Below are 12,242 nucleotides of genomic sequence, written 5' to 3'. Positions count from 1 at the left end.
ATTTTTCTACCGCAGATAGCGTCTTTCTTGTTCAGTTTAACTTTTTATTTTTCTCACCGTAAATTGACATCTGCACTAATGTACTAAGATTGTTTTATTCTGTTCTACAATACTTAATACACCTCTGAATCTTGAGACTTGGTTTAGCCGTTATGTACTAAGATTGCCTTTTATTAATTCATCTATACTATATGTAGTTATTGTTACACGTTAAAAATCTTAGTTTAAAGTATCGCAAACAAATAACATTCCAGATACTTTTGGTTTTTTTAACTTGTTTTTTTTTTTTTTATTGTTTTTTTTTTTTCATTCATTTTTTGCAAGGAACGAAGATCTCGATTTTATATCAATGTATAATGCCATGTAATATAAAATCTTCAAATACTGAATTACTGATTTAGAGCATAAGCCTTGAGCAAGCACGCTACTCACGTTAACTGTTAGAAAGATTGAAATCCGAAGTAAAACTTAAACAAAATTAATTACTTTTTCCTTTCTAAAAAGGATATGCATTTATTATTCCGTCCCCTATTTATTCAAATGTAGACATACGTGGTCCATTAAACATTTAAAAGCGATATATTACGTATTTCGTATTAGTAGAACGTTGTAGCATAATGTCAATTTGTGATTTTCAGACATATCTATGAATGATTCTCTAACGTGTTGATGCACATTGTTAAGTTTAGTGGTAGTCTCGATTACCCAGACGCATATATAAATATAGCGTCTGGGTTGATTAACCGGACTGGTCAGATATTTATAGGGGGCGTAACAAACAATTAAATATAGAACATCATCCATAAATAGTACTTCCGTTATCCCCAAAATAATAATGAAAAAAAAAACAGTAAGCAGTGTACTAGAATATCTATATGTGATTATTAAACTGACATACTATTCTTGTAGCTCACGCAGTGATGCCCAACTTGAAAGTGATATGCATTTTTAATAGAGACATGATGTCAAATAAATAAAACGGCTTCAAATACCATTTCACACGTATTCTTGTCTCAGTGGTTTATAAACATTTATTTAAGATCTATACTCGGTCAAAATTAAGCTTTACACCGTACTTATTCAGATTTTGGATATTTTATTCGTTGATTAAAAATATTTATAAGTTTTAATCATTTTTTTGCCATGATTTTTATCTAAAAGACTTTATCATTAACTACTTGTCTAGCTTAAATTTCTACAAAAACGATTATAAACTGTAACTAACGGTGACCTTTTTGACCTGAATTTTGTACATGTACATTTCTAAAAAAAGAAAAAACTGAATTGGTAAATGCTCATACATGATCAGTCCAAGTTTTCCAATATAGAACGTGAATGTCTGTTCTAAATGTTATAGCACTCGTGTATAGAGGGTACCACGCTCTCTGTGCGTTAAGAGAGGGGTTCGTAGGTGGACCGTTGTACTAAAGGCTAAATTTCTGCCCCTTTGTAGGTTGCAGTCATAATTTCTCCGACCTGTATCCCGGACGGCCTCTATTACAGGACCTTAGTTTCCTCGTTTGAATTGTTTTACATTTGTGATTTCGGGGCCTTTTATAGCGGACTATACGGTATGGGCTTTGCTCATTGTTGAAGGCCGTACGGTGACCTATAGCTGTTAATTTCTGTGTCATTTGGTCTCTTGTGGAGAGTTGTCTCATTTGCAATCATACCACATCTTCTTTTTTATACTTATTATATTTATTGTTAATTTTCTCTTCGTCCTGAACATGTATGCAATATATTTACCACTAGACGATAACCAAGCAACCAGCAATCAATCTATTCTTATATTCTAGCACACCAAGGTATTCTTTTATCTTCATTCTATAAAACACCATCATTCTCTATTGTTCATATTATAGCACACCACTTTTCTCTATTTTTTATATTGTAGCACACCATTAGTCGCTATTCTTTTTTTTTGTCCATTTTTCTTAAGTTTTTTTTCATTATTCTCATTTCTGAAACTCCTGTTATAATTTATGCTGTCCTTGTTATATATTCTTTCAGATATCTAATACACCTGAGACTACTATATTATATATATGTGTGCTATAGTCAGGATACACTTACCTTACAAAAACACACATCAAGTTACTTCTATGTAAAGAAAACTTATACAAATACTAAGAATGAAATGTAAAAAAAAATCCTCAACAGCTATTACTTGCAGATCAGTGAGATCACACAATGAGCCAACTCAATTTTCATTTACAAAATAAACTGCAAACGACAGAATAGTATCGCCTAATCCTTTTGGGAAGAGCAAATTTATGAACCAACCTTCACACAATTTCACTGTGCCAGTGTTAACCCGTGTCCATAGAGGAAATACAGAACTTAACCAGTCATTCATGAAACCAAATACTCTTTGAATGCATGTTTGTATCATACACATGGAGAAGATGGAATAGGATTTATCCCATACTGCATGGTAACTTGTAAAAAAACCAACAACTCAAAAGTGTATTCTACTTCTCTAGAGCAATATCCTTATGATTGTTAATTAACTGATTTATTGTTTCAGATCTCCATCATTTCTACTATAATTTTAATATCCATCATGTATTAGTATGCAAGAAAGGACAGCTTTACAAGAACAATATCTTCTCTTGTAAACCTTTATATAAAAATAAGGAGATATGGTATGATTGTTAAAGAGGCAACAACGCATCAGAGTTAAAATGACGTGGATATAAGCAAATATAGTCACTGCACGGCCTTCAATATTGATAAACTCCATACCGTATAGTCAACTATAAAAGGGCGTGACATAAAAAATGTGATACAATTCAAACGAGAAAACTAACTGTTTAATTGTTTATAAGACTTTTTATTTGTTAATACAAATCTTAATGCTTTGACATGTCTGACAACAATGTTGTTCTTGATTTTTGTTTTATAGACTTAATATACGTCTGTGTACCTTTTTTGGCTTTGTGGTTGCTGTCAAAATAATGTTTACCCAACATTCTTGGTACTGTGATTTATTCATACTGATTTATACTTCAGTATTTAAAAAAAAAATCTTTGAATCTTATTCTTATAAAATTGAAGCTGTTTAAGCATGATACAATGAATATCCTGAACATTATATTTTTTTAATTCTTGACATTTATCACATAAAATCTGTGTCCAGAAATCATCATTAGTTTCTCTACAAAAGAAAATAAATATCAAAATCATATCAATTTTGTATACCAACATAGCATATATATGAGAAAAAAAAATTGTTTGAGAAAAAAACATCATACAAATATATTGTATAAATTAGTGTCCAGGGACAAACTGAATCCCGCCTCCGGAAGGATGATTTTCTCACTGCATTGAAGACCCATTGGAGGCATTGGGCTGTTTCCTGCTCTTTGGTCGGGTACGTGTTTCTTTGACACAGTCCCTGTTTCTATTCTCTATCCAAACCATGCATGCGTTTTTCTCATTGTGGAAGGCCATACAGTTGCCTATAATTGCTCACATCCACTTCATTTCAACTTGGGTGGATAGTTGTCTCATTGGCATTCATACCGCATCTCCTTATTTTGCATAACAACGTGTCTCATTTCTAATCTGTATTGTTTAAGCAAAGTGCATATGTTTTTTTTAAAATCGAGTCTAGAACATTTTGTCTGTTTGGTGTATATACAAAATGGCATCTTCTAGATACACTTTGTCTGTGTTTCTTCTACTTATGGTTTTGGATTGCGTTCCCTCCTTTGAATATGTACATCATTGTGAATCTCTCCTCTCCCCCCCTTTTTTTTTTACATATATCAAGATGCAAACTCCCTTATACAGATAGATACAATCTAATCTTGGATGAAGGTCATATTTCGGCGTCATAGCCCCTTTTCATCAAATATTTATAAAATTAAAGATACTACATATCAACCCCAAATTGTATTTATAGAATGTACGACTATTCGAGTGGTCCCAGTCAATACAAAATTTGTCATTTGATTGTATAACTGTAATTACTCGTTTGCATAGCACGGGCATGCATTCATGAAAAAATATAACTACTCAATGTATCAGGTTGCATTGAAATTTATGTTACAGTTTGTATTGTTATAACATCTTACCAAGCCCAAGGTTTGCTGTGCTGTTATTTTCCTTCGCGGCCAAGCCATGCAGTCTGGTGTTTTCCATGATTTGTATAACGTCACAAACAAATAAAAATAGCTTTAAACGACGTCATTCAACTTATCCAAACAACAATCGAAACACTCGGACTTTTCAATAATATTATCGTAATATAATTTCTTCCGAAGTCAATAACCAACTTCTTGGTTATTCGTCTTGGATATTATCCATTTAGACAAGCTAAAAAAGCCGATACTATTCCAATTGTCATAAATTACCATTTCTATATCACTTGTCATCCAGACGCTATACTTTAGAAAATAAAGCGGCTGGATGATCGAGACTAGTTTAGTGGTCGATAGAATTGGTCGCTAGCTTGATTGGTCGCTGGAATTGGTCGCTAGCTTGAGTCTGGTTAAAAATAACTAATAAATAAACAGAAATCTACATTTTCTCTGTCTGTTGATGGTCCGTCACCGTACCGGGTATTAAATAGCATCGAGTCCAAACATTTTTTGCCGGGGTAGTTTAGACACAGTAACCAATGGATCTTTAGCACAGCAAGAAAATCCCGCACCAGGAGGAGGGCTTCAGCTGGACCCTAAACAAAAATGTGTACTAGTTCAGTGAAAATGGACGTCACACTAAACTCCGAAACATATAAACGAACTAAAATTAAAAAAATCATACAAGACTACAAGACTAACAAAGGCCAGAGGCTCCTGACTTGGGACAGGCGCAAAAATGCGGCGGGATAAAACATGTTTTGTGAGATCTCAACCCTCCCCCTATACCTCTAGTCAATGTAAATTAAAAACAAACACACAGCAATACGCACAGTAAAGCTCAGTTTAAAAGAAGTCCGAGTCCGATGTCAGAATGGGAAACAGAAGAAACTAAGGAAAATGACAATGATACATAAATTAACATTCTTTATGGGCACGAAAAATCACTGTAAAACAACCAATGTCTTCTAACCTGGGAGGGGTTATTCGTTATATTTGTTAGAATATCAGCGTAAGGAGGATATCTGACAAATTCTCTCATGATACCATAATTCGATGATTTCCGGAACTCCAGAAATACATTACAAAAAAATGGTTATGATTGTATTGTCACTTTAACAATTTATCAGAAGACTATTATACTAATACTATACTATTTGTTGTGTTTACAATATTTACTATCGTTTACACGTTCATTCATTCATTAATTGACGGAGAGTCAGTCTATTCTATTTTGCACGAATAAATCATGCATGCAACCCCGCCACATTATCTGGTACGCTGTGTACACGTAATATTAAAGCACATTTAGTTTTGTATGCCTTCTACTGCATGTTTTTCTTATCAAATTCCAAGGAGACAACATGGGTATAGGAATATGGCTTCTCTAGTCTGATAGATAAACCATTGCGTAGACTGGCTGTCCATACAGCTGGATGGAGAAATACGTAGCCTCGTCTTTTAAAAATGAGGAATTCTGCCAATATTTAGCATACATTGTACCGTCATTAACCGAGATTTACATTATGTTTAGTATCGAGTTGCGAGTAAGATAGTCGAGTTGCGAGTTGCGAGTTGCGAGTTGCAAGAATCGAATTGCGAGTTCCAAGAGTCGAGTTGCGAGTTAAAATAAAGTAGAGTTTCGAGTTATAAAAATCGAGTTGTGCTTTATAAAAATCGAGTTGCAAGTTATAACAGTCAAATTACGAGTAAAAAAAAGTCGAGTTTCGAGTTATAAAAGTCGAGTTGCGAGTTATAAAAGCCGAGTTGCAAGTTACAAAAGTCGAGTTGTGAGTTTAATACAAAAGTAAGGTTGCGAATCTGAGGATCTTCTCTCAGAATAACGAAATATGCTTATATCAATGTGAAGGATTGCCTCTTTATTTCTAATGTGTGTAACGTAATTACGTAATGGTTTGAAAATACAAAGATGAATTATATACTTTTATTAAAGAACTACATGAAAATAATACGAAGCTGGAGTTGGTTTCACAAAAAAAAACTTACGACTAAGATTGATCGTAAGTATACTGAATTATTCATGACTTACGATCAATCTTAGTCGTAAGTTTTTTTGTGAAACTGACTCCAGTAATGTCTACGTGCATACGAGTGCGAGCACAAGAATTTTCTCACTAAATCTAAAAATGCATAAAAATAAATAGTCACTTAGAATTGTCTGATGAGCGTGTGGTCCATAAAAGGTTTATACTAGATGTTCTGTAATACAGGCACATGGTCAGGTACTGATGATCTATAACATAATTTTATTGAAGTCAATTAATGATCTGGATACTAAGGTATACATCTTTCTGTCTTCTTAGTATTAGTAAAGGATAATTAGTTTGTTTATCATCAAGACTAGGTAAATGGTCAGGATGGTTCGTCTGATAACGGGGTTATAACATTTATATATTATTAAGCAACATAGATATATATTTAACTATGCTACAAGTAGCAAATGTGCTTACAAAATTAAAAAAAATGAAGTTCGAGAACACCTATCGAAGTGATCTAATTAAATCTTTGTATTTGATTTATCCATTAAAGATCATGTCCAAATGACTAAACATTGCACATTTGTAAGTATGGTGATATTTTACTGTCTCTACATTATATCAGCCTTATTAACTCAAAGAACAGAATTTAGAATTAAATCTGACAGCAAGTTTGATTTCAGTCCTGTCACAGTGATTTACTGCTCAGCCTGCAGATAGTTGAAATCTGCTTATGTTTGCTTCCTGTCACGTTATCCAATCTGGTATCACCGTGCATAGTTATTTAAGCGGACGACTCATATGTAGAGGCGATTGCCACATGGGACCCCGCTTGGATATATTCTCAGCCAACCAAATTTTTCAAAGTTTACAATTTGTGATCTGGCTTCGCTTAATATATTTTATATTTTTTGCTTGATGTAGACGCTATGTTTACAGTTAAATGCTTATGCTTCATTTTATTTAGTTTTAATCATCACACATATCTTCAATATTAGATTTCTCACTATATTTAAAGTGGCTCATACTCTTATTAGTGGTCATTAATGAATTTCTTAGTTATCAAATATCAAATTTTATCACAATATCTACCTATACTCTAAATTTTCTGAGTGCTTATTCCAATTTTTTTTAGTAGATACACGTTTATCATACTTCAAATTTGCTTAAACAGGTTAAACCAAGTCTTTTACATATGAATGTCAACTTTTTAGTATGTAATGCATGTTATTATTATTTTCCTTATGTTATTTATATGTTTTATATCCGGTCAAAGGTTCTCTACAGCTTGTGTTGTATAGTTTTATAAATGCCGAATCGAAATAACATTTTCTTTTTCTTATCTTATCTTATGTTAGGCTACAAAGGGGACCAGAATGCCAACACCATTTATGCCATCGAATCAACATGAAAGGGTTTTTTTTTTATACAAAGTCCTCCTATCCTCATTTCTGAATATTTAAAATTTTCGGTCTGTTTGTTACAGAAGCGAGAAAAAAAAAACAGTATTAAAAATTGATTCTGGTATAATGCAGCTATGTTTTTCAGTAGATCACAAAAAATAGATACATTTATATGAATAATCTTTCATACTTTATTTATGCCAAGTTTGGTAAAGATCAGTCTGGTAGATTTCAGAGGAAACGTATGTGCATGTAAATGTAGGTCTAACACATTGTAGAAAGTGACCTCCATCTAATAGTATCTTCTATATTTTGCACTCTTATAACGGAAAGGCACCAGTATGCCATATTCTTCTATTTTCTCTAGGGTTCAAAATGTTTTGTTTGATCTTCACTCTTCTATGTTCCCAGAGAGAAACAGACAAGGCTTACGTTATCATACATGTATCTACAGTTACTTCTAATTATGCACTATTTCAAATTATAAAATAACGTCCATTATAGTATATTATTATCTGAAAAGTCTAACACAACCCATACAGAAACGAATATAACAACTGGGCATCTGTTATATTCCTGACTTTTAGTACAGACATTTTCCTGAAAAAAATGTGTAATTGTACCTCTGAGACGAGTCAATTTCTGTATATTTTAAAAGTGGTATACAAGGGATTTGCTGCTTTAACTGGTATCCTACATTTTTGCATCATGAAATATAAGGTATAGAAGATGAGACTAGTGGATAGCCTGTGTATTTTTCATGTATTTTCTTTTATCCAATGTATATCGTTATTTCTTTTACCGCCGCCGGGGTATATGCACATGGATTTGACAGGACGTATATGCATTTTTTACCCTTTACGGAGACGCTTGATCATTTGTGCATTTAATTAAAGATATTTCTGCTAAAGTTTTGATACCGAAAGAATAATGAAATGACAAAGAATGTATAACTTAACAATTTCTATTGATATTTAGTGTACTTAAGCAGATCATTTTTCATGTTCATGGGGGTATTTGCGAAAAATACCAGTCTTGAGGTGAAATTTCCTTCTCTCGACTAGTATTTTTCGCAAATGCTACTCCTGAACATTGTATATTTGTTCATTAAACTTGATTCCAGAACTATTTGCTACATAATTATTTTTTTTCTTATGAACAAATGTGCTTTCTTAATTTTCAAAAAATAACAATTCAACGTTGTGTAACTGCATCATAGCACACTTGCGTATTTCCGCAATTTCAAGAATCCGTCTTGGTTTAAAGCAAGGTAAAACGACGCCTTGATAATATAATTAACAAACAAATATAATTATTCATATCAGATTTATCCCATGTTTATGAATCAGAAATCTGCATTGCAGTGGACGGCGGATGATGTCGCGTATCATTTTAAAGAAAGTATAACGTCTCTGCTTAAGGTTTATGACCCCATCTGTAGGCCTGTGTATTTACGAAATTTTCAAAGTACAATAATATCAAAACAGCAGAAATACTGAATAAAAGAGACGTGCCATTTTTTTTACATGTACCACAGGGAAACGTCGTTCACAACAATGGTGTGTATTGTTTCATTGAATTTTGGATTTTGTGGCAACTCAACCCAAGATTTTGATAGAAAATCAAGTTTTTTTTACAGAGATTTTCGTTATAACATTTGAAACATAGACTACGCACTTGTTTGTCCATGATGGATAGCGTTTATTGTTTACAAAAAGTTCTAAACAACCTTTACAATTCAAAAAACCTCGTGCGGAATCACTAAAGTCGAGCACACCCTAGAAGGTGTACTTAAATTGGTCCATATTTATACTTGTTTTAACTAATATCTTTATTTTAAAAACGTGCTTTAGAGAAATCATTGCTAGCACTGCATGTAGTAACCCCCTATTTAGTAAGTAAAAAATTGTCAAACATAAGAGGATACGGGGAAAGTCTGTGGATTTTCTATAAAATTTCCATATATTTAGCATTGAAAGAACAAAAGGGTAAATAATCCTAAAGACAGCTAGATTATTTAATTCAACTCAGACGAGGTCAGAATATTTATTCAGGACATATTAATATATCATTTAAAACTGGTCGCAATTATACAGCGTAGCGTGTTGAAAGTGGCGTTAAATGCAAAAAAAAAATCGACTAATTTACTTTTTAACAGAAAACTGCAAGGCCTGCATTCAGAATATAAATGGCCGTCTGCTTATTTACTGGTGATATCAATTATTTATTTTTTCCAATATTCTATATTTTCTAAATTCGCAACTCGACTTTTGTAACTCGCAATTTGACTTTTGTAAACTCGCAATTTGACTTTTGTAACTCGCAATTTGACTTTGTAACTCGCAACTCGACTTTTGTAACTTGCATCTCGAATTTTGTAACTTGCAAATTAGCTTGTTTAACTCGCAACTCAAATTTGTAACTCGCAACTCAAATTTGTTACTCGCAACTCGACTTTTGTAACTTGCAACTTAACTTGTTTACGTCGCAACACGACTTGTTTAACTCGCAACTCGACTCTCTTATCTTGCAACTCGACTTTAGTAACTGACAACTTGACTTTTGTAACCAGCAACTCGACTTTTGTAACTAGCAACTCGACTTTTGTAACTGGCAATTCGACTTTTGTAAATGGCAACTCGACTTTTGTAACTCACAACTCGACTTTCTGAACTCGTAGCTCGACTTTTGTAACTCGCAACTCAACAATAAGAAACCCTCTCATTAACCAATAGCAGTCCATATGTCTCGCCCTTCCTACTTTGCAGAACCTACCTATCACTACAATTATATCATCGATATAGCGGTACAATATCATCGAAATAACACTTTATGGAACGCCAAAACTGTCTTATTATGTCCATTTTCATTGTATGATTTATATGATGTGCACTTGTCTTTATATGATGTGCAAACACCTTTATATGGTGTCCAGTTGGTCCAGTTGACATTATACGATGTGCAAACACCCTTATATGATGTGCAAATATACTTACATGATGTGCAAATATACTTATATGCTGTGCATAGATCCTTATATGATGTGCAAATATACTTATATGATGTGCAAATATACTTATATGATGTCCAAAGATCCTTATATGATGTGCAAATATACTTAAATGATGTGCAAATATACTTATATGATGTACTTTCAGACAACAAAAGCAAATCATCCGCAAACAGAAGACAATTTAAAGACATGTTATTAAGCGTGACTGGTTTACAGTCCTTGTTAAACAATTTCTGGAAGATCATTTATACATATATTAAAAAGATGAGGACTTATGCTGTCGCCTTGTTTTAAGCCTCTTTCTATAAATACAGAATCAGATATGTTTTCTTTATATTCAACTGAAGCTTCAGTGTGCTCATACATATTTTTTAAACACTTTATACAGTTTAGGTTGAATATTATCAGTCTTGATTAATTTATATAAAAGGCCTAGTCTCCAAACTGAGTCAAATGCCTTCTTCAAAAATTATTATCAGTCTGTTATTTATAACCGAATTGAATATCTTACTTAAACAATGCATTAGGGAGATACCCCTATACTTAGCTGGGTTAAGTATACCACCCTGTTTAAAAATAGGTATTAAATACGATATATTCAATTCATCTGGATAAATTGAACTATTATAAGGCTAAAGCATCTAGCTAATGTAGTTAACATCACTTGGCTACTGTGCTTTATTATTTTATAACAAATTAAATCTGGTCCAGTACTTTTACCATTCTTTATCGACTTTATAACATTTTTAATTTCAAATATCCTTATTGGGTCATCTGATTGCTTTTCATTTAGTTTTTGCTCTCTGTTTTCTAACTCATTAGAGTTAAAAATTTTGAAATTTGTATCTATAATGTCTGCTTCCCCTTTTGTTTTAAACGATTTAGCTAGCACATTAAGATAAAAAAATTGGTGAATAATTAGAGTCTGTTTTTTCTTATATTTATTCCTTTTATAATATTCCAAATTCCTTACTTTCTTTACAAGGTTTTTAATTCTTTTTTAATATATTCTGTTTATATTGTTTTCTTTTAAGGTCAAGGAACAGTAAATGGGCTATGTCTCAGATTTTAGTAAAATTTTGCATACAACTTTGGCATGTTGAACTATAACTGAACGTCGAAAAAATAATGCATTTGTCTCTTTTATTTATGTATAGTTTTTAAAGAAAACCTATGTATTTGAAATGAGAGATTTGATGATTTTAAGACAAATTTAAGGTTGGTTTTCGCCGATTTTGTGTGCTTTCTATACAAATGTTCACATGTTTTGAAAAATTTCAATCACTATTATTTCAGAAAATAAAAGAGATGATTACATTATTTTTTCAATTTTCAGTTTAAGTTCAACGAGCTAAAGTTGAATGCAAATTCTTAACAAAATCTGTGACATAGTTCATTTGCTGTAACTTGACCTTAAATTAATAGGCCCGTTTCAATTGTTTACAGTGATAAAACAAATTTAATTTCAATGTTGGGTCAAAGGGAGATAATTTTAGTTTTTGCTTATATTCTGGACAGGTTTTCTTAATTCCAGATATTCAGTATCTGTCCATGATGCTTTATTGTTTGTCTTTGTCTTTTTAACACCTTTTTTTATCATTTCTCTGATAGATTAGTATATATATTACATAATTTATTATTTGCAAGATTTATTCCTTTTGGTGTTTTCTCAAAATTTGTTGTCCGAAATCTGGCTATTTCTTCATAAATATATGATTTAGCCAGTTCCATTTCCAGAAAG

At 32.3% G+C, this 12,242-nt stretch overlaps 1 long non-coding RNA gene across 1 annotated transcript; it reads right to left on the bottom strand.

The window, feature by feature from the left end:
• Positions 1-3,083: 3,083 nt before the first annotated feature.
• On the bottom strand, positions 3,084-4,407 carry LOC127737866 (uncharacterized). The gene is made up of 2 exons (XR_007999836.1): positions 4,083-4,407; positions 3,084-3,160 (listed from the first exon to the last, which is right to left on the bottom strand). It is a non-coding gene; the product is annotated as an uncharacterized LOC127737866 (long non-coding RNA).
• Between the last annotated feature and the right edge of the window lie 7,835 nt (positions 4,408-12,242).

The sequence above is a fragment of the Mytilus californianus genome, unplaced genomic scaffold, assembly GCF_021869535.1.
Source record: "Mytilus californianus isolate M0D057914Y unplaced genomic scaffold, xbMytCali1.0.p SCAF_4, whole genome shotgun sequence".
Lineage (NCBI taxonomy): Eukaryota > Metazoa > Mollusca > Bivalvia > Mytilida > Mytilidae > Mytilus > Mytilus californianus.
Note: the sequence above shows the minus strand (reverse complement) of the source record. Positions and strands in the feature narration are given on the sequence as shown.